This window comes from Balaenoptera physalus (genome assembly GCF_965194825.1).
Source record: "Balaenoptera physalus genome assembly, chromosome: 14".
Taxonomy (NCBI): domain Eukaryota; kingdom Metazoa; phylum Chordata; class Mammalia; order Artiodactyla; family Balaenopteridae; genus Balaenoptera; species Balaenoptera physalus.
In genome coordinates this window covers 54683048-54706085 of record NC_138893.1, presented here as the reverse complement: position 1 = coordinate 54706085, position 23038 = coordinate 54683048, and the positions used below count along the sequence as shown (strand labels likewise).

The 23038-nt window shown below is 40.4% G+C and overlaps 1 long non-coding RNA gene across 1 annotated transcript; it reads right to left on the bottom strand.

Annotated features, from left to right (window-relative positions):
- Positions 1-3104: 3104 nt before the first annotated feature.
- On the bottom strand, positions 3105-13346 carry LOC309642395. Its single transcript, XR_014253150.1, has 3 exons — positions 13211-13346; positions 12354-12412; positions 3105-9949 (listed from the first exon to the last, which is right to left on the bottom strand). It is a non-coding gene; the product is annotated as an uncharacterized lncRNA (long non-coding RNA).
- Between the last annotated feature and the right edge of the window lie 9692 nt (positions 13347-23038).

Here is a 23038-nt window from a genome sequence, read left to right as displayed (position 1 = left end):
CATGCTGACATTTTGTTCATCTAAGCATTGTCATCACCAGAAATAGAATTAACCTTAGAATCTGATCCAGAACTTTGGAAGAGTATGGAAAACAGAACATCACAAAAGAAATCTGAAATGGTAACATTCTGAAGATTTTTGGAATGACGCTTTTTGTCAATACTAATAGGAGTTTTCACAGACTGTACTGAGAGTCCTTGGACTTTAAAATCTGGTTTCTCTCATCATAACTTAACGATGATCATTGTGAGGCACCTTCCCAAGCAGGTAGCTGTGACTAAGCTCAGTGTCTGGTTTAATTCAAGAGCCTATTCAAGGGCTCAGAGAATATCTGGACAGGGCTGTAGACAGGAAGTATATGACACAGACTGTGTTGCGTACCCCAACACATGCTCTCAGTCAGCCTTAGTAACAAAACCCCAGTTTTCAACTGGGCACATATGGTCACCTAGCCTAATTTCCCAGCCTTCCTTTCAGTTAGGTAGAGCCCTGTGACTAAGTTTCAGCCAATGAAATATAAGTGGAAGCACTCTTTGAGACCTCCAGAAAGTCTCCTTTAAAAGGGAGGGGGAGGGAATTCCCTGGAGGTCCAGAGATTCCAATGCAGGGGGCATGGGTTCGATCCCTGGTCAGGGAATTAAGATCCTGCAAGTGGCTAAGCGTGGCCAAAATAATAATAATAATAATAATAAATTTAAAAAAAAATAACAAAATAAAAGGGAGGGGGAGATATATGCCGAAGGCCACACAACCAGTAAGTAGTGAAGCTGGGATTCAAATGCCTAACTGTGTGACTCCTCTGCACCCTAAGGGCGTAGCAAAATCTTGTGAGCCATCTAGAGCAGAGTTGGGCAAGCTTAGGCCTGAAAGCTAAGAATACTTTTACTTTTTTAAATGACTGAAACCTCTGTGTTTACTGGCTTGGCTGGAAAAGTACCAAGAGGGTCACTTACTGAACCAAGGGCTAAGATGAGTACTTTCTACACTCTCCATCTAGCCAAACTACTCTGTCCCTAAAATGGCTCATCAGTCCAAGTATGCAAGCAGAAGGAGAAGACAACTGGTTTGGAAGACAGTCTAAAGTAGTAGTTAAGAGCATGGGTTCTAGTGGCAAGCTGCTTGGGTTCATATTCTAGAGACACTACTTAATAGATAGAAACTGCACTTTAGTTTCCTTATCTGCAAAATGGAAATAATAATAATGCCTATCTCACAGGGCTGTTATGAAGATTAAAGGAGACAATCCAGGTAAACTTAGAAGAGCATCTGGAATACAGTAAGCACACAGTCCATGTTAGCGATTATTATCATTTCTGACCTTGGGTTGGGTTTTACCGGGTAGGTGCAACAGAAGGACAAGAGTGCAAGAATGTAGTGGTTGAAGTGATGGGAAGTGGGAAGCAGAAGAAACTGATAGAGAAAGAGTAGTGCAGTCAAGGGCTTGGAGTCCTTGAAGCTGAAGTATAGATGCACTAGAAGTCATTCAGTTAGAAAGTTGGGAAAATGGGTAGAAAGTAGAAGAGCTTATTTTAAGCTTTTAAGGGTGAAGCTGACATAAATGATGACAAAGTCCAGGGAGTGAGTGGCGTTGCAAAAAGGTAAAGGTCATTGAATTTAAGGAGGTCAAGCAACTGAGAGGCCAGGATATTGCCTGGGTTACCCATACAGAATTTTTAGTCACCTGGCTTAAAGGTGGGACTTGGGGAAGTAACGGAAACTGAAAGCCAGGTACCAAAAGTCTTTGGTGAATGAAAGGAAATGAATGAGAAAAGACATGAACATGAAGGGTCAGAAAGTGATAGTGTGAGCGTGTATAAAGATCAAAACTGGGGAGTGAGGAAGCCAGTGGCACCTCCTGACCCCAGCTGAAGCTAGTTGGTGGGAAAAGACCACAACCACAGATACAAGGCTGCTAAATATCCTGAAATGCTTGGGAGAGTCTGGTGGTGATGAACTGTCCTATCCTATGCTAACGCTGTCCCTGTTGAGAAACACAGCCACCAAGTTGTTTAGAGGGCTTCCTCAAAGGAGCCTGTCTCTTCAAGGTATCAAAGCTCTATGAAGGCCCTCCCCTCCCCTTTATTTAATATGCTCTCCAGATTCTGGGAAGAATCATTGCTGTCTCTCTCTACTCCATGCATACTTTCATCACAGTATGGATCATCCTTCATCACAGTTATATGTTTAAACATCATTCTCATATAGGTACTCCCAGGCTGTGGCAAGGTGTAGTCATCTTTTCATGTCTATCTCTTAACCCTGTGTAAGCACTTCATAAATGTTATTTCTTAAACAAAAGACTTCTCACAGTCACCAAAGTAGGAGGCAGAGCATAAAAATAATATTCTGCCAATTAAAATGGGCCATCAAGAATTTAAGCAATTAACTATAAAGTTTGATTTTCTAATAAAGATTAGAAAGGAAGTTTAATATTTCTTCACCAACTTGTAGGATAACATTTATGAATACTCCATATTAAAAGAAGTCATGGGGGGAGACCTTCAAGATGGCAGAGGAGTAAGACGTGCAGATCACCTTCCTCCCCACAAATATATCAGAAATACATCTACATGTGGAACAACTCTTACAGAACACCGACTGAACACTGGCAGAAGACCTCAGACTTCCCAAAAGACGCCAGAGGGGGACCTACACGCAGAGGTGAGGCCATATCCAAAGCTGAACCCCAGGAGCTCTGTGCACAAAGAAGAGAAAGGGAAATCTCTCCTAGCAGCCTCAGGAGCAGCAGATTAAATCTCCACAATCAACTTGATGTACCCTGCATCTCTGGAATACCTGAATAGACAATGAATCATCCCAAAATTGAGGCGGTGGACTTTGGGAGCAACTATAGACTTGGGGTTTCCTTTCTGCATCTAATTTGTTTCTGGTTTTATGTTTATCTTAGTTTAGTATTTAGAGTTTATTATCATTGGTAGATTTGTTTATTGATTTGGTTGCTCTCTTCCCTTTTTTTATATACATAGATATATATTTTTTCTTCCTTTTTCTCTTTCTGTGAGTGTGTATGTGTATGCTTCTTTGTGTGATTTTGTCTGTATAGCTTTGCTTTTACCATTTGTCCTAGGGTTCTCTCTGTCTGGTTTCTTTTTTGTTGTTCTTGTTTTGTTTTGTTTTTTTAGTATAGTTTTTAGCACTTGTTAACATTGGTGGATTTGTTTTTTGGTTTGGTTGCTCTCTTCTTTCTTCCTTTTTATTACTTAAAATTTTTGTTTATTTTTAATAATTTAAAAATATTTTTTATTTTAATAACTTTATTTTCTTTTTTCTTTCTTTCTTTCTTTCTTTTTTTCCTCCCTTTTCTTCTGAGCTGTGTGGCTGACAGGGTCTTGGTGCTCTGGCTGGGTGGCAGGCCTGAGCCTCAGCAGTGGAAGAGCTGAGTTCAGCACACTGGGCCACCAGAGACCTCCCAGCTCCACATAATATCAAACAGCAAAAGCTCTCCTAGAGATCTCTATCTTAACGCTAAGACCCAGCTCCACTCAACGACCAGCAGGCTACAGTGCTGGACACCCTATACCAAACCACTAGCAAGACAGGAACACAACCCCACCCATTAGCAGAGAGGCTGCTTAAAATCATAATAAGCTCACACACACACAAAAACACACCACCAGACGTGGTCCTCCACATCAGAAAGACAAGATCCAACCTCATCCACCAGAACACAGGCACCATACCCCTTCACCCGGAAGCCTACACAACCCACTGAACCAACCTTAGCCACTGGGGCAGACCCCAAAAACAGTAAGTTGAGCAAAATAAGAAGACAGAGAAACACATAGCAGATGAAGGAGCAAGGCAAAAACCCATCAGACCAAACAAATGACGAGGAAATATGCAGTCTACCTGAAAAAGAATTCACAGTAATGGTAGTAAAAATGATCCAAAATCTTGGAAATAGAATGGAGAAAATACAAGAAATGTTTAACAAGGACCTAGAAGAACTAAAGAGCAAACAAACAATGATGAACAACACAATAAATGAAATTTAAAATTCTCTAGAAGGAATCAATAGCAGAATAACTGAGGCAGAAGAACAGATAAGTGACCTGGAAGATAAAATAGTGGAAATAACTACCACAGAGCAGAATAAAGAAAAAAGAATGAAAAGAATTGAGGACAGTCTCAGAGACCTCTGGGACAATGTTAAACGTACCAACATTCGAATTATAGGGGTCCCAGAAGAAGAGAAAAAGAAAGGGACTGAGAAAATATTTGAAGAGATTATAGTTGAAAACTTCCCTAATATGGGAAAGGAAATAGTCAGTCAAGTCCTGGAAGCACAGAGAGTCTCAAACAGGATATATCCAAGGAGAAACAGGCCAAAACACATATTAATCAAACTATCAAAAATTAAATACAAAGAAAACATATTAAAAGCAGCAAGGGAAAAACAACAAATAACATACAAGGGAATCCCCATAAGGTTAACAGCTGATCTTTCAGCAGAAGCTCTGCAAGCCAGAAGGGAGGGGCAGGACATATTTAAAGTGATGAAAGGGAAAAACCTACAACCCAGATTACTCTACCCAGCAAGGATCTCATTCAGATTCGATGGAGAATTTAAAACCTTTACAGACAAGCAAAAGCTAAGAGAATTCAGCACCACCAAACCAGCTTTACAACAAATGCTAGAATAACTTCTCTAGGCAGGAAACACAAGAGAAGGAAAACACCTACAATAACAAACCCAAAGCAATTAAGAATTTGGTAATAGGAACATACATATCGATAACTACCTTAAATGTAAATGGATTAAATGCTCCAACCAAAAGACATAGACTGGCTGAATGGATACAAAAACAAGATACGTATATATGCTGTCTATAAGAGACCCACTTCAGACCTAGAGACACATACAGATTGAAAGTGAGGGGATGGACAAAGATATTCCATGCAAACGGAAATCAAAAGAAAGCTGGAGTAGCAATTCTCATATCAGACAAAATAGACTTTAAAATAAAGACTATTACAAGAGACAAAGAAGGACACTATATAATGATCAAGGGATCGATCCAAGAGGAAGGTATAACAATTGTAAATATTTATGCACCCAATATAGGAGCACCTCAATACATAAGGCAAATGCTAACAGCCATAAAAGGGGAAATCGACAGTAACACAATCATAGTAGGGGACTTTAACACCCCACTTTCACCAATGCACAGATCATCCAAAATGAAAATAAATAAGGAAACACAAGCTTTAAATGACACATTAAACAAGATGGACTTAATTGATATTTATAGGGCATTCCATCCAAAAACAACAGAATACACTTTCTTCTCAAGTGCTCATGGAACATTCTCCAGGATAGATAATATCCTGGGTCACAAATCAAGCCTTGGTAAATTTAAGAAAAATGAAATCATATCAAGTATCTTTTCCGACCACAATGCTATGAGACTAGATATCAATTACAGGAAAAAATCTTTAAAAAATACAAACACATGAAGGCTAAACAATACACTACAAAATAACCAAGAGGTCACTGAGGAAATCAAAACATACCTAGAAACAAGTGACAATGAAAACACGATGACCCAAAGCCTACGGGATGCAGCAAAAGCAGTTCTAAGAGGGAAGTTTATAGCTATACAATCCTACCTCAAGAAACAAGAAACATCTCAAATAAACAAGCTAACCTTACACATAAAGCAATTAGAGAAAGAAGAACAAAAATCTCCTAAGTTAGCAGAAGGAAAAAAATCATAAAGGTCAGATCAGAAATAAATGAAAAAGAAATGAAGGAAACAATAGCAAAGATCAATGAAACTAAAAGCTGGTTCTTTGAGAAGATAAACAAAACTGATAAACCATTAGCCAGACTCATCAAGAAAAAAAGGGAGAAGACTCAAATCAATAGAATTAGAAATGAAAAAGAAGTAACAACTGACACTGCAGAAACACAAAGGATCATGAGAGATTACTACAATCAACTATATGCCAATAAATTGGACAACCTGGAGGAAACGGACAAATTCTTAGAAAAGCACAACCTTCTGGGACTGAACCAAGGAGAAATAGAAAATATAAACAGTCCAATCACAGGCACTGAAATTGAAACTGTGATTAAAAATCTTCTAACAAACAAAAGTCCAGGACCAGATGGCTTCACAGGTGAATTCTATCAAACATTGAGGGAAGAGCTAACACCTATCCTTCTTAAACTCTTCCAAAACATAGCAGAGGGAGGAACACTCCCAAACTCATTCTACGAGGCCACCATCACCCTGATACCAAAACCAGACAAAGATGTCACAAAGAAAGAAAACTACAGGCCAATATCACTGATGAACATAGATGCAAAAGTCCTCAACAAAATACTAGCAAACAGAATCCAACAGCACGGTAAAAGGATCATACACTATGATCAAGTGGGGTTTATCCCAGGAATGCAAGGATTCTTCAATATAGGCAAATCAATCAATGTGATACACCATAATAACAAACTGAAGGAGAAAAACCATATGATCATCTGAATAGATGCAGAAAAGGCTTTTGGCAAAATTCAACACCCATTTATGATAAAAACCCTCCAGAATGTAGGCATAGAGCAAACTTACCTCAATATAATAAAGGCCATGTATGACAAACCCACAGCCAACATCGTTCTCAATGGTGAAAAACTGAAACCATTTCCTCTAATATCAGGAACAATACAAGGAAGTTTTAGCCACAGCAATCAGAGAAGAAAAAGAAATAAAAGGAATCCAAGTCGGAAAAGAAGAAGTAAAGCTGTCACTGTTTGCAGATGACATGATACTATACATAGAGAATCCTAAAGATGCTACCAGAAAACTACTAGAGCTAATCAATGAATTTGGTTAAGTAGCAGGATAAAAAATTAATGCACAGAAATCTCTTGCATCCCTATACACTAATGATGAAAAATCTGAAAGAGAAATTAAGAAAACACTCCCATTTACCATTGCAACAAAAAGAATAAAATACCTAGGAATAAACCTACCTAAGGAGACAAAACATCTGTATGCAGAAAACTATAAGACACTGATGAAAGAAATTAAAGATGATACAAACAGATGGAGAGGTATACCATGTTCTTGGATTGGACGAATCAACATTGTGAAAATGACTCTACTACCCAAAGCAATCTACAGATTCAATGCAATCCCTATCAAACTACCAATGGCATTTTTCATATAACTAGAACAAAAAATTTCACAATTTCTATGGAAACACAAAAGACCCTGAATAGCCAAAGCTATCTTGAGAAAGAAAAACAGAGCTGGAGGAATCAGGCTCCTGGACTTCAGACTATACTACAAAGCTACAGTAATCAAGACAGCATGGTATTGGCACAAAAACAGAAATACACATCAATGGAACAGGATAGAAAGCCCAGAGGTAAACCCACGCACATATGGTTGCCTTATTTTTGATAAAGGAGTCAAGAATATACCATGGAGAAAAGACAGCCTCTTCAATAAGTGCTGCTGGGAAAATTGGACAGCTACATGTAAAAGAATGAAATTAGAATACTCCCTAACACCATACACAAAAATAAACTCAAAATGGATTAAAGACCTAAATGTAAGGCAGACACTATAAAACTCTCAGAGGAAACCACAGGCAGAACACTATGACATAAATCACAGCAAGATCCTTTTTGACCCACCTCCTAGAGAAACGGAAATAAAAACAAAAATAAACAAATGGGACCTAATGAAACTTAAAAGCTTTTGCACAGCAAAGGAAATCATAAACAAGATGAAAAGACAACCCTCAGAATGGGAGAAAATATTTGCAAATGAAGCAGCAGACAAAGGATTAATCTCCAAGATTTACAAGCAGCTCATGCAGCTCAATAACAAAAAAACAAACAACCCAATCCAAAAATGGGCAGAAGACCTAAATAGACATTTCTCCAAAGAAGATATACAGATTGCCAACAAACACATGAAAGGATGTTCAACATCACTAATCATTACAGAAATGCAAATCAAAACTCCAATGAGGTATCACCTCACACCGGTCAGAATGGCCATCATCAAAAAATCTACAAACAATTAATGCTGGAGAGGGTGTGGAGAAAAGAGAACCCTGTTGCACTGTTGGTAGGAACATAAATTGCTACAGCCACTATGGAGAACAGTATGCAGTTTCCTTAAAAAACTAAAAATAGAACTACCATATAATCCAGCAATCCCACTACTGGGCATATACCCTGAGAAAACCATAATTCAAAAAGAGTCATGTACCACAATGTTCACTGCAGCTCTATTTACAATAGCCAGCACATGGAAGCAACCTAAGTGTCCATCGAGAGATGAATGGATAAAGAAGATGTGGCACATATATACAATGGAATATTACTCAGCCATAAAAAGAAACGAAATTGAGTTATTTGTAGTGAGGTGGATGGACCTAGAGTCTGTCATACAGAGTGAAGTCAGAAAGAGAAAAACAAATACCATATGCTAACACATATATATGGAATCTTAAAAAAGAAAATGGTTATGAAGAACATAGGGGCAGGACAGGAATAATGATGCAGACGTAGAGAATGGACTTAGGACACGGGGAGGGGGAAGGGTAAGCTGGGGCGAAGTGAGAGAGTGGCATGGACATATATACACTACCAAATGTTAAAATAGATAGCTAGTGGGAAGCAGCGGCATAGCACAGGGAGATCAGCTCGGTGCTTTGTGACCACCTAGAGGGGTGGAATAGGGAGGGTGGGAGGGAGACACAAGAGGGAGGAGATATGGGGATATATGTATATGTATAGCTGATTCACTTAGTTATAAAGCAGAAACTAACACTCCATTGTAAAGCAATTATACTCCAATAAAGATGTTAAAAAAAAAAAGATGTTAAAAAAAAGAAAGAAAGAAGTCATGGATGAGACCTCAAAGGAATATAATCAAGGTCTGAGGAATAAGGTTGTTAGGGAACTTGCAAAATCCATTACCCTCAGTATACCAAACTAAAACCAGATATCTTAAATTAGCAACATTGCGGCTTCCTTGGTGGCACAGTGGTTAAGAATCTGCCTGCCAATGCAGGGGACACTGGTTTGAGCCCTGGTCCGGGAAGATCCCACATGCCACAGAGCAACTAAGCCCGTGTGCCACAACTACTGAGACTGCACCCTAGAGCCAGCAAGCCACAACTACTGAAGCCCACGTGCCACAACTACTGAAGCCCACGTGCCTAGAGCCCATGCTCTGCAACGAGACACCACCGCAGTGAGAAGCCCGCGCACCACAATGAAGAGTAGCCCCCACTCGCCACAGCTAGAGAAAGCCCATGCACAGCAACGAAAACCCAATGCAGCCAAAAATAAATAAATAAATATTTATATTAAAAAATTAGCAACATTGCATTTATATTCCTTGTTTTCCAGAAACATTTAAAGAATTTACTTGCCCTAAAGAGTAAATGTAATGCTTATAAATTCACATTTGCTGAAGGTAAATAATATGAGGGTTTAAAATTTTTGTTTCTAGTCCTCCTTTCAAGTGTCCCATGCCTTTCTGACTTTATAATTTTGCATCAGTGAGATTCTCGCCAAATGACAAATTTTCCAAATCATCTACATTTGATATAAATTCCTTTTTAAAAATTTTATTTATTTTATTTATTTATTTTTGGCTGCTTTGGGTCTTCGTTGCTGCATGCGGGCTTTCTCTAGTTGCGGTGAGCGGGGGCTACTCTTCGTTGCGGTGCACAGGTTTCTCATGGCAGTGGCTTCTCTTGTTGCGGAGCACGGGCTCTAGGCTCGTGGGTTCAGTAGTTGTGGCTCTCGGGCTCTAGGGCGCAGGCTCAGCAGTTGTGGCGCACGGGCTTAGCTGCTCCGCAGCATGTCGGATCTTCCCGGACCAGGGCTCGAACCCGTGTCCCCTGCATTGGCAGGCGGATTCTTAACCACTGTGCCACCAGGGAAGCCCTGATATAAATTCTTAAAGATGTAGAAAAAGTATACAAAAGAAAGTGAATATATCCTAGGATTTCAGCCTAGATTGAATTCACAGTTTGCAGGGTAAGGGAAAGAGCGTTACTGTGACTTATTTACAGGAAAACCGAAAGATGGAGAAAAAAGGTGTGGAAATAGTAGAAATTTTAAAGAAAAAAACTTTGAGGTAGTACAAAGCAATCATTAGGTACTTAAGAAATTCTTCAGTTATTGAACTCAAGGAACATATTTGCTCCAAACTTAATGATAAATATCACTCCTCCTTGGAGCACTTGCCAAACCTTTAGAGGAATAAGCCTTTAATCAATAAGCATAAATTATTTTTAAAACCTCAAAAAAATGAATTGTTTTATTTGGGCTCATAAAATAACTTCTTGTGGGCCCCTGGGCTTATTCTCCTTTGGGTTTGGGGATTCGGGAAAGTATACATTGATACAGTCTGTGAAAGGAAATAAGTACTAAGATGGGTGAACATTATTCCCTCCTCATTATTACACAGGCAATAACTTATAAAGGAATAAAAACTGCATTTTCTGTGAAAAAGGGTCCTGAGAAAACCAAACTGATAGTAGAAATTCAGAGAAGTTACTGGTTAATGTTCATTCAGTAATAATGTGCTGTAATGTGGTGCAGAGTTTATTTTAGTGATAGAAATTTTAGTAGCTATGTAAATGACTTTACTCCTATTTAGAAGTATTAGTATTTAGTCTTTAAAAGTTGATTATCTCCAGAGAACAGTCTATACAACTGTATAATAATTCCTAAGCCTTCTTCCTGGTTCTAACTGAAAGTGCAGGCATCATTAGACATACTATAAATATAGTTGGGATAATTTCTTTAGTTACATTATTTTACACTTGCCCACCCCAAAACTTAAAACACTTTTCTGCCCATTCACATAGTTTCAAACTATCGTGCAATTATAGTTTATTTTCATCATTCATAACTCAGACACATTTGTACATTTGGAAGAATGGCATGCTTAATCACCTCCAGAATACTCATAAAAAGTTAATAAAGATATGAAATAACATTTTCCAACTTTCATTAAATTGAAGATCTCTGTGATTCCTTGTTAAAAAGTCTCTATGTTGGCATTTCAATTTTTATCATCCTCTTCAAGGACCAAAACATACTCCAAATTAACACAACATTGTGAATCAACTACACTTCAATAAAGTTTAAAAAAAATTTTTTTAAAAATGTACTCCACATTTGATGACAATCAACAACAGTAAGCAGAAAAGATGTTTGGAAAGAAACACCACTGTTTTTTAACAGTGCACTTTTGCATTCAAAAAAATGTTAGCAAAATATTTTTGCACTGTTGATACTATTATATTTTACGTCAACTTCAAGTAGAACACAATTTTTTAAAAAGTTGTATTTGCAATATGAAATGAAGATTTGCTTAATTCATTCAGTAAATATTTATTGAGCATTTACTACATGCTAGGCATTGTTCTAGCTATTGGGGATTCAGAGGTGAAAAAGACAGACATGATTCTTACTTTTCCACTACCAAGAAGCTTATGTTTTATCTTGAATCATTTATATTAAAAAATACATAAACCAGCAATAAAATGTTAATAAGTCACAAATGTCATAGAACTGAGGTTGAAAAGGAGCTCAGAGATCACCTACGGTCTGTCATCAATTCCAAGATGCACAGTATTTTACATTCTGACATCTCTGAAATCAGCCACATCTTACAGTGCAGTCAGACCAGGCAGCAACAGAGCTGTCACTGCCAGCATGTGTGCATCAAAACCTATGGAATGAGTGTCAGGGGCTTGGAAGAAAATCCAGGAGATAATGGTGAAGGCACCCTTTTAAGGATTTTTGATGACTCAGGATTCAATAAAGTACAATAGTTCAAAGTGTTCATCTGTTACAGCAGAGGAAAATGAAATTCAGAGAGGTTAAATGACTTGCCCTAATTCACAAAGCAGAGTAGGTAGGACAAGAGTCCAGGTCTGAGTTCCAATCTCATTCTTCTTCTACCTAAGTCTTCAGTTAATGGAAGGAAAGCCTCAAGTACATGGCTCTAACTTTGGGACCAGGGGCAAGGATCTTAATCCCTCTTTGCCTCATTTCTCTACTTGTAAAATAGGAAGTTTAAGAGACCTAATTAATATGTTACTTTAAGTATTAAGTGAGATAATGCATGTATAGGACTTAACACAGAGATTAGCAAATGGTAAGTGCTCCAAAAAAGTTAACTATTTGAGATCAAACTTTACATTTGGTAGGAAATAAACGGATCATGAATTATCCCACAAATACAGATCACTATATGAAGCTCACATCTAGTTATTTGGTTAAAGTATCAGAAAACTAAATAGACTGGTCAAACATTTGAACTGATTAGTGTAATAAAAATGTCCACCTTAACAATGCTTTTGTCCAGGTCCATGTGGTACTGTGCCAAGACCCCAGCAGACCTACCTGCAAGAAACCATACAAAAAGTAAGAATCTCCCCCTCCACCCCTGACCATCAAATTACCAGTACTCTAATGTGTACAAATGCACTTGTAAATGCAACCTCAAAGAACACATAAACAAGGAAAAACATTTAAAATGTATAACAGAGCATTCATTTTTGGTTTCTTTAAAATACTACTACAACTGTATATATTAATACTAGTACAAGAACTACACATTTTGGAGCTTAAAATGCACCACAGGGAGACATGATTTGGCCAGAAGAGTCAGAGTAATAACTGTTATGATTTATATATTACTTTATATATTACAAAGCACTTTCTCATCCGTTCTCAACTCAGTGCTTTGCACATAGTATGTAATTGTAAAAACAAATCCCAGGTGCTTTCTAATGTCATTTATTTTCCGCTCAAACAACAGAATATTCAGAGAAGGGGTAAATGTTCACATTTCTTTTTTATTTTCTTCATGTTTAAGACTTTCTAGGTCAGCTCTTTTAATTTTGAGAGTTTAAGTGAAAATCCAAATTACAACACATTATATTACATTGAATCAACCTGCTTTAAATATTAGTTTCCATATTTTTGTTTCTATAAAAATAGTAATATTCTGTATGTCTTTACACATTATCAGCTCATTACCTATTTCAGACAAATAAAAATGGTTTCAATTGAGATTTGGAATCCAACAGATATACAGTTAAGCATTTAGGAAGTAATTTTAACTTCTTAAAATTACTTAATAAGTAATTAAGCACTTAAGAAGTAATTTTAACTACTAGGAAATATTAATCAACTCACATTTGTTCCTGTTTGACCCGATGACAAAACCTATAGGGCACCCTGCAAGAGAACTAACTCAAATTAATATATCTATACCTAGAATTACTGTTGCACTTTCAGAACCTTCTGGCAATTAAAGCCTTATCGTGAGGTACAATTCTGGCATCTTCGTGTTTCATCATGACAACTCCACAGCAGCAAAGCTCAATAAAAGAATGTTTTTGGTAAAATCTCGTAAGCACTAGCATGTTATCCAAATTTAAACCTTAAAAGAAAACCACCACATGACTCAACATGCGAACTTTCCCTATTCTGAAACTTACTAACATTATTCGTTTGCTTGTATTTGGGACACACACACACACACACACACACACACACACACACACACACACAAAAACCAATCACATACTGCATTATATCAATACATATCCTAGATGTTTTTGAAGATCAAAGTTGAGTAAAGTTGGGTCGGCAGGGAAGAGCTCTATGGCTTACTCGGAGCGCCCCTTGGTGAGAAGCATCTCAGCCTCTAGGGGCCAGACTCCAGAGGGGGCGGCAGTTCGGGGCTGCACTCTAGGGCGCCCCCAGCCTAGCCGCCTCAGAGTCGCCAGCGCGCCCCACCTCTCTCTGTTCTAGACTCCGCCCCACCCCTTCCTCCCCGGCCAGCCACCGCACTGCCCCCTCAGCTCCTAGGCAGCTGGGAAAGACCGGAACAAAAACCCGGCACACAAAGAAGTGCTGGGTAGGAAGCGAGGCTCCACCCTGCCAAGAGGAGCGACTCCTCTAGAAAAACTTGGCGGCAAGTTAATAGGAATCGCGGAGGCGCAGTTTCTAGGACCCTTTGGGACACCCTGCCGCCCAGCGACCTCATCCTTTGTCCTTTGACAGGCCTCCTTGAAGCCCCAAACTCTGAGCGCTTTCCGAGCAACTCTTGACTCGACCTCCATTGCGGTCCATCACTGATAGCAGCCACGATAACTGCATCCGGGTGTGTCGGGGAGCCGCGCGTAGGCTCTCCCGGAAGTGACGCTAGCGCGGAAGGATCGCGTTCGGCTGAGAGGGACTGAGGTGAACGGACAGCCGGAAGCCGGTGCGGAAGGGAAGCTGTTCGTGGCGGGTGAAGGTCGGGGACTTTGTGACAATCAACTCCCTAGAATAGATATCACGTGTCTGCCATTGAGCTTAACACCAGCATTGCCATACCACTTAATCCCTTCTTCAACAACAGTCCCAGGAGAAAGAAATATTATCATTTCCATCTTATGTACGGGAAAGCTAAGGCTAAGAGAGGGCAAGTGATTTAAGATCATAGAGCTAGTATTTGGTGAAGCTGGTGTAACCCCGTCATTCTGGCTGCAGAACCTGTGTTTGAAACCTCCTGCATCGTGCTTCTATTTAGAAAAGTTCAAACCCCTGGTGCTTGTTATCCTGGTGAGCCACTTCTGCCAAGGGCTGTTTACCTTCAGCTCTGCATCCTGTTGCCCTAGAAGTGGGGCCGAGTCACAACCCTTGTGCATTTTACGGTGGGCACAAGGCCGAGCGTGTGCCCGGGTCACCATCGCTATCCCGATGACCTGGGATTTCTCTTGGTCTCCTACCCCTTGACCCTGCACCAGCCCTCACAGTGCAGGTTAACTGAGGAAACTGGCACTGGCTATTCGGCTCGGGGAAACATTTTAACTCCTGTCAGGTACGTGTAAATTCGGGACTATTAAGACAACTGGAGGTCACCATCATCAAATGCAGTCTCTGGCCTTAACAAAGGGCTTGACAAGTGTTATCTTGGACTTTCCACCGAGTCAATTATGGTTCTTCTGGTTTCTGTTTCTTTAGAATATGACGGAGAATCAATCCTTTGATCTTATGTCTACATAAACCCTCAAATAACAACGTGTGAATAGCCACTAAGGTCATATTTTTGTAAAAACATTATGCATAGAAAAAAGCACTAACAAATACATCAAACTTAACAGTGATAGTACTTGAAGAGTGGCCATTGAATCCTTTCATTTCTTTTATATTCGTCTACTTTCTGTTTTCCATATCTGCTATATCTTTTTAATATAGACAAATTGTCCACAGTAAAACCTTTTTAATTGCCTGACATTATAATGAAGACAAAGATATGTTGTCACATTTTGACAGATGACAGTCCTTGGTGCAAGTCACATAGGGGAATCCTGTTTGCCTGGAAGAGCATTGAGGTTTTGTCAGGGTATTATCAAAATACAGTTTGGGTCAACAAGCCTCACAGGAAAAATGAAACAAATGAGTAAAAATTGATGTTTTTCACGAACTGTTATATAAAAAATATACTACAATCAAAAGTTTTTCTTCTAAAGAAAAAAGAGGGGAAGGTATTTGGGGTTCTTGAAATTCTAGGGAACAAGTATAGAAAGCTATTTTTATTCTGCCTTTTTTGGGGTACAGATTTAAGCAATTTATCTTTTTTCAGACTATACAAAATAAAGACTTCATTCTCTATTCTCTCCCTAAATTCCACTTCCTACTATTGCTTTTTAGTGACCTCTCAAGCAGTAGCACAACAAGAAATATGGTGGAAAGATAGAAGAGAGAAATGAGAAGAAATCAGGGGAAGAAGAAAAGGTGGAGGAATAAAGGAAGAATCTGATATTGGCGTTGAGTTTACTTTGGAATTCCAAGGTGGCATGTAGCAACTGTCTCATCCGAGTCCTGGCGCAAGCCCAGTTGCCCATCCAAAGGTAGATTCACATATACAGTGTCTCTACTCACACACTCAGCACCCACAATGATAACTCTGGCCAAAATTCACTTTATACTTTTACAAATTAAACATATATTTTAACAAAACTGGGAGTCACTGAACAACAAGAAATATAAAGTAAAATCCCATCATTTTCCATGGTGCTCCCTCTTACCATATCATTCATTCATCTCATGATTAATGGCCTAAATGGATATTGAATTGGAAGTTTTGCCTGCAGCATTACAGTGCAACAACTATGAAACACCAAAGTGAGGTGCTGACAAGACGCATGTTTTTGAAGGAAATATCTTTGTGTTAGTCTGGGTCCTTTGAGAGGTGGTTGTTAAGATGAAATTAAATGTGCAAGAGTTTTATTAGAGGAAACACTTGTGAGAGAGAATGGGGAGGGAGCCAGGGGAGGCTGGGAGAGCCATTCGACTGTGATGCAAGTCTGAAACTGAGTGAAGGAGAGAAGGAGGGAAGGTTGGTGGAAGTGTCCTAGACTTCTACACAGTCTAAGGTAGATTCAGCAAGGCTGTTGGGGATCCATAAGCGAAAATCACTGTCAGAGGAGTCCTCCTAGGGAAGAGCCTGCCTTATTATCTGTGCTGCACTCGGTCATTGGCTGGAGTAGCCCATTGGAAGTTTGGCTTTTGGTGCAAATGTGGCAGAATCTTGGACCTTTGGTCAATTTTGCTCCCTCTATTTGGTCACCACAATCCAAGAACTAGTTTTTCAATTATTGGAACTTTTCACCAGTTTCAGGCTTAAAAGAAGATTTTTGAAAGAGTTGATTTCATGAGGAAGAGTTTTGGAGAGAGCCATTGTTATGCTTTCCCATGCCCCTTCAAGTCTGGTGAGTGAGGCTTCAACGGCACTACTCAGAGAGCTTGATATATGTCCCCTGGCTTTTGAGAAGTACGATAGTTTCTGACTCGCATCTGGGAAATCCTAAGGGTAGGAGAAATGGGTCAGTAAGAGGTTTTGGCACAGGAGCAAAGGAGAGTTGCTATGTTGGGATCAGCTGTCACTCCCACCAGGGCAAATGATGTTTGAGTATTTCTCATGCACCAGATGTGGGGCACATGAGAGAAAGAGAGAGCTTGCCTGGAGCCTTTTTGACTCTTTCCCAAGAGGCCTGCCTGGAAGGGAGATGGGGCTCCAAAAGAGAGAATCTGTGTGGTGTGGATTATTAGAAAATTTGGAGCTGTAAATGGAGCAGTAACTGGGGGAATAGAATGCATCGCCCATCTAGGGTGACCAGCTTTTCCAAGTTTGCCTGGAACTCTCCCTGCTTTAGTATTAAAAATCTTGAGTCCCAGGAACCCCTCAGTCCCAGGCAATTCAGGATGATTGGTCATTCTACATGTCACAGAAGGAGTTGCAGTCAGAAGGCACCCTAGCAGGGAGCCTCCAAGAACCCAAAAAATTGCTCGTGAGAGTAAGAGTCAAGTTGAAATATCAAGCAGGTCCAGAGTATGTGAAGCCAGCTTATGACCAGGTCAGTGTTAAAGTGGTTTTTATCAGAGGACAATTGGAAAATGATGCTGAAGCAGGATCTTCTTCTCCACACTATCCTTTTGGAGTATGTGTTAGTCTGCTCAGGCTGCCATAACAAAATACCACAGATTGGGTGGCTTAAACCACAAAAATGTATTTTCCCACAATTCTGGAGGCCAGAAGTTCAAGATCAAGGTTCTGGCTAATCCGTTTCTGGTGAGAACTCTCTTCCTGGGTTGCAGATGTTCGCCTTCTTGCTGCATCCTCACAGGGGCTTTCCTCACTTTGTGTTTGTGTGTGTGTGTGTGTGTGTGTGTGTGTGTGTGTGTGTGTGTGTGGAGAGAGAGAGAGGTATGTCTCTGGTGTCTCTTCTTATAAGGACACTAATCCTATCAGATCAGGGCCCTATTCTTATGACCTTATTTAACCTTAATGACTTCCTCAGAGGCCTCATCTCCAAATACAACTACACTGGGGGTTGGGGCTTCAACATATAAACTTTAGGGGGACAGAAACATTTATTTCATAACAGATTATGACTTGGAACACAGAGATACCTTTTTTAGTGGGGAGCATAAGAATATTAGGTCTGTCCCATGCCTCACACCCTTATGGAGAAGATATGCTATAGTGTATCTGTATCTTTTTGTGAACAAAAGTAAACATTATATTTGGAGATCATTTATGACTCTTTTAGAGCTCTTCAGACATTATTTTAATCTTATCAAGGTAAAGATGGACCCACCCAGAGGACTGTTTTCTTCTGTCCTACAGAGCAGAGGAAGACACAAGCTAAAGCTAACACTACCTGACCCATAGAGAAACCCACAACAGACTGTGTAGACAGTGATCAGGACTTGGACTAAACAGGGATTTAGCAAACATTGGGACTGTTCTGTATGGTGCTGCTTGTATGTATGAAATTTGACATTAAAAAAAATGTTGCATGAGAGAGAGACAGAGACAGAGAGAAAGAGAAGAGGAGAGAATTGGATGTCTGTGTTCATAGAATTGGATGTTGGATAGCATCCACTTGAACCCCTCCAGGAAGCCTAGCTGTTTTTGTTTAATTCCTTAAGGGCTTTAGTAGTAGGAACTAGGTTCAGCTGTGAGCACAGAGTAACAGAAGGCTCTAAAATAAAAGTTATTTAAACATGACATACATTTATTTTTTTTCTTTCAAGAAATCTGGATGGACTCAGGGCAAGATGGCGGAAGAGTAAGACGCGGAGATCACCTTCCTACCCACAGATACATTAGAAATACATCTACACGTGGAATTGCTCCTACAGAACACCCACTGAACGCTGGCAGAAGACCTCAGACCTCCCAAAAGGCAAGAAACTCCCCACGTACTTGGGTAGGGCAAAAGAAAAAAGAAGTAACAGAGACAAAAGAATAGGGACGGGACCTGCACCAGTGGGAGGGAGCCGTGAAGGAGGAAAGGTTTCCACACACTAGGAAGCCCCTTCGCGGGCGGAGACTGCGGGTGGCAGAGGGGGGAAGCTTCGGAGCCACGGAGGAGAGCGCAGCCACAGGGGTGCGGAGGGCAAAGCGGAGAGATTCCCGCACAGAGGCTCGGTGCCGCCCAGCACTCACCAGCCCGAGAGGCTTGTCTGCTCACCCGCTGGGGCGGACGGGGGCTGGGAGCTGAGGCTCGGGCTTCGGTCGGATCCCAGGGAGAAGACTGGGGTTGGCGGCGTGAACACAGCCTGAAGGGATTAGTGCGCCACAGCTAGCTGGGAGGGAGTCCGGGAAAAAGTCTGCAGCTGCCTAAGAGGCAAAAGACTTTTTCTTGCCTCTTTGTTTTGCGGTGCGCAAGGAGAGGGGATTCAGAGCGCTGCCTAAATGAGCTCCAGAGACGGGCGCGAGCCGCGACTATCAGCGTGGACCCCAGAGACGGGCATGAGACGCTAAGGCTGCTGCTGCTGCCACCAAAAAGCCTGTGTGCGAGCACAGGTCACTCTCCACACCGCCCCTCCCGGGAGCCGGTGCAGCCCGGCACGGCCAGGCTCCCGTGATCCAGGGACAACTTCCCCGGGAGAACGCACGGCGTGCCTCGGGCTGGTGCAACGTCACGCCGGCCTCTGCCGCCGCAGGCTCGCCCCGCATCCGTATCCTTCCCTCCCCCCCAACCCCGCCCGAGTGAGCCAGAGCCCCGGAAGCAGCTGCTCCTTTAACCCCGTTCTGTCTGGGCAGGGAACAGATGCCCTCAGGCGACCTACATGCAGAGGCGGGTCCAAATCCAAAGCTGAACCCCGGGAGCTGTGCGAACAAAGAAGAGAAAGGGAAATCTCTCCCAGCAGCCTCAGGGGCAGTGGATTAAAACTCCACAAACAACTTGATGTGCCTGCATCTGTTGAATACCTGAATGGACAACGAATCATCCCAAATTCAGGAGGTGGACATTGGGAGCAGGATATATTAATTTTTCCCCTTTTCCTTTTTCTGTGAGTGTATATGTGTATGCTTCTGGGTGAGATTTTGTCTGTATAGCTTTGCTTTATAATAGCTTTATTTTATTTTATTTTATTTTATTTTATTTTATTTTATTTTATTTTATTTTATCCTCTTTCTTTCTATTTTTTCTCCCTTTTACTCTGAGCCGTGTGGATGAAAGGCTCTTGGTGCTCCAGCCAGGCATCAGGGCTGTGCCTCTGAGGTGGGAGAGCCAAGTTCAGGACACTGGTCCACAAGAGACCTCCCAGCTCCACGTAATACCAAATGGCGAAAATCTCTCAGAGATCTCCATCTCAACATCAAGACCCAGCTTCACTCAACGACCAGCAAGCTACAGTGCTGGACACCCTATGCCAAACAACTAACAAGACAGGAACACAGCCCCATCCATTAGCAGAGAGGCTGCCTAAAATCATAATAAGGCCACAGACACCCCAAAACACACCACCAAATGTGGACGTGCCCACCAGAAAGACAAGATCCAGCCTCATCCACCAGAACACAGGCACTAGTCCCCTCCACCAGGAAGCCTACACAACCCACTGAACCAACCTTAGCCACTGGGGACAGATACCAAAAACAATGGGAACTATGAACCTGCAGCCTGTGAAAAGAAGACCCCAAACACAGTAAGATAAGCAAAATGAGAAGACAGAAAAACACACAGCAGATGAAGGACCAGGGTCAAAACACACCAGACCTAACAAATGAAGAGGAAATAGACAGTCTACCTGAAAAAGAATTCAGAATAATGATAGTAAGGATGATCCAAAATCTTGGAAATAGAATAGACAAAATGCAAGAAACATTTAACAAGGACATAGAAGAACTAAAGAGGAACCAAGCAACGATGAAAAACACAATAAATGAAATTAAAAATACTCTAGAAGGGATCAATAGCAGAATAACTGAGGCAGAAGAAGGGATAAGTGACCTGGAAGATAAAATGGTGGAAATAACTACTGCAGAGCAGGATAAAGAAAAAAGAATGAAAAGAACTGAGGACAGTCTCAGAGACCTCTGGGACAATATTAAATGCACCAACATTCGAATTATAGGGGTCCCAGAAGAAGAAGAGAAAAAGAAAGGGACTGAGAAAATATTTGAAGAGATTATAGTTGAAAACTTCCCTAATATGGGAAAGGAAATAGTTAATCAAGTCCTGGAAGCACAGAGAGTCCCATACAGGAAAAATCCAAGGAGAAACACGCCAAGACACATATTAATCAAACTATCAAAAATTAAATATAAAGAAAACATATTAAAAGCAGCAAGGGAAAAACAACAAATAACACACAAGGGAATCCCCATAAGGTTAACAGCTGATCTTTCAGCAGAAACTCTGCAAGCCAGAAGGGAGTGGCAGGATATACTTAAAGTGATGAAGGAGAAAAACCTACAACCAAGATTACTCTACCAAGCAAGGATCTCATTCAGATTCGATGGAGAAATTAAAACCTTTACAGACAAGCAAAAGCTGAGAGAGTTCAGCACCACCAAACCAGCTTTACAACAAATGCTAGAATAACTTCTCTAGGCAGGAAACACAAGAGAAGGAAAACACCTACAATAACAAACCCAAAACATTTAAGAAAATGGGAATAGGAACATACATATTGATAATTGCCTTAAATGTAAATGGATTAAATGCTCCCACCAAAAGACACAGACTGGCTGAATGCATACAAAAACAAGACCCGTATATATGCTGTCTACAAGAGACCCACTTCAGACCTAGAGACACATACAGATTGAAAGTGAGGGGATGGACAAAGATATTCCATGCAAATGGAAATCAAAAGAAAGCTGGAGTAACAATTCTCATATCAGACAAAATAGACTTTAAAATAAAGACTGTTACAAGAGACAAAGAAGGACACTATATAATGATCAAGGGATCGATCCAAGAGGAAGGTATAACAATTGTAAATATTTATGCACCCCACATAGGAGCACCTCAATACATAAGGCAAATACTAACAGCCATAAAAGGGGAAATCGACAGCAACACAATCATAGTAGGGGACTTTAACACCCCACTTTCACCAATGGACAGATCATCCAAAATGAAAATAAATAAGGAAACACAAGCTTTAAATGATACATTAAACAAGATGGACTTCATTGATATTTATAGGACATTCCACCCAAAAACAACAGAATACACATTTTTCTCAAGTGCTCATGGAACATTCTCCAGGATAGATAATATCCTGGGTCACAAATCAAGCCTTGGTAAATTTAAGAAAATAGAAATCGTATCAAGTATCTTTTCTGACCACAACGCTATGAGACTAGATATCAATTACAGGAAAAGATCTGTAAAAAATACAAACACATGGAGGCTACACAATACGCTACTTAATAACGAAGTGATCACTGAAGAAATCAAAGGGGAAATCAAAAAATACCTAGAAACAAATGACAATGGAGACACGACGACCCAAAACCTATGGGATGCAGCAAAAGCAGTTCTAAGAGGGAAGTTTATAGCAATACAAGCCTACATCAAGAAACAGGAAACATCTCGAATAAACAACCTAACCTTGCACCTAAAGCAATTAGAGAAAGAAGAGCAAAAAAACCCCAAAGCTAGCAGAAGGAAAGGAATCATAAAGATCAGATCAGAAATAAATGAAAAAGAAATGAAGGAAACAATAGCAAAAATCAATTAAACTGAAAGCTGGTTCTTCGAGAAGATAAACAAAATTGATAAACCATTAGCCAGACTCATCAAGAGAAAAAGAGAGAAGACTCAAATCAATAGAATTAGAAATGAAAAAGGAGAAGTAACCACTGACACTGCAGAAATACAAACGATCATGAGAGATTACTACAAGCAACTCTATGCCAATAAAATGGACAACCTGGAAGAAATGGACAGATTCTTAGAAATGCACAACCTGCCGAGAGTGAACCAGGAAGAAATAGAAAATATGAACAGACCAATCACAAGCACTGAAATTGAAACTGTGATTAAAAATCTTCCAACGAACAAAAGCCCAGGACCAGATGGCTTCACAGGTGAATTCTATCAAACATTTAGAGAAGAGCTAACACCCATCCCTCTCAAACTCTTCCAAAATATTGCAGAGGGAGGAACACTCCCAAACTCATTCTACGAGGCCACCATCACCCTGATACCAAAACCAGAC